The sequence below is a fragment of the Mus pahari genome, chromosome 3, assembly GCF_900095145.1.
Source record: "Mus pahari chromosome 3, PAHARI_EIJ_v1.1, whole genome shotgun sequence".
Lineage (NCBI taxonomy): Eukaryota > Metazoa > Chordata > Mammalia > Rodentia > Muridae > Mus > Mus pahari.
This window is the reverse complement of record NC_034592.1, coordinates 86,639,361-86,640,571: the sequence shown is the minus strand read 5'-3', so window position 1 is coordinate 86,640,571 and position 1,211 is coordinate 86,639,361.

The following is a 1,211-nucleotide window of genomic DNA, read 5'->3' as shown; positions in this document are numbered from 1 at the left end:
TGGAGGAGGAGGAGGGGGAGGGGAGGAGGGGAGGAGGAGGAGGGGGGAGAGGGAGGGGAGGGAGAGGAGGAGGAAGAGGAGGCAACCATCATCAGTTGCCCTGTTGTATGAGCCAAGCTCCTAATCATTGTCTATAAAGATATAGATATAAAGGTGTTGCTGCCTTATTCAGGAGGGAACTTGAAAAAGAGAAAGTCTCCGATATGGCCAAGAGCTTGAGTCTCACTGCTAGTCATCGGAACTGTGGAAGGAAAAGTAGTCTGATGTGAGCAAGCATATACAGGCTTAGGGTCCTGCTGGCGGAACAGGAGTCTAAATGGTTGGAAATGTCTGTAATAGAGACGAGTAGATGGGTAAATCCAGCGGACACTAAGCAGGATATCACACTAAGTGTGATGATGGTGACAAACCTGTGGAGAAAGCAGCCACCAAGAAGAGGCACTGGACAGCAAAGTATGGGTAGTCCCTGAGTTACACCAGATCGACTTAAGAATGTTCTATTTCATGGAGATGTTAAAGTGGGATCTTTCTTCTGGGCTAGTGATGAACAGTACCACACTTACATGTGATTCGAGGCAGAATCAGTGAGCTACCGATCCTAATTGTGACTCCTATGGAATCACAGTGGGGTAACAATGAACTCCACCCTGAGCTGTATCGCCAGACTATGGTGTTCAGGAGGTTGCTTGCATGAACACTTTACATTATCAGCTTATGATGAGCTTATCAGGAGGTCTCCCATAGTAAGTCAAAGAATGTCTACAGATACAAACTGCTCAGCCAGTAACTAATAGCCTGAGTTGGTCATCAGCCCCTTGACAGCTGACATACATACATAAACAGATGGCCCTGGTGACTGAGATGGATGTTAACCAAGGCACAACAGCCTGCACTGTAGCTTACAGAAGCCAATCTGACTATTAAAACTTCTACATGTGTCACTGCCAGCAACAGGGCCCAGTGCCACATTCTGTTATGTAAGACGGGGATTTCTAACAAAGTCCCAATGATGCCAGTGGAGGTCCATGGGCTCCCACTTGCACAGTGAGGGCTGAGATGCACAGAGTCACCTTATCTAAGGTTACAGAGGAAAGCTCTTCTAGCAAGCTCTAAAGGAGTCATGAACAGGCTAGCAGACAATACTTTCCCCTTTAAGTAAGAGAGGAAAGCAGCAGCAGGAAGCCCTGATTCTTGGGAGTTAGCACCACAGG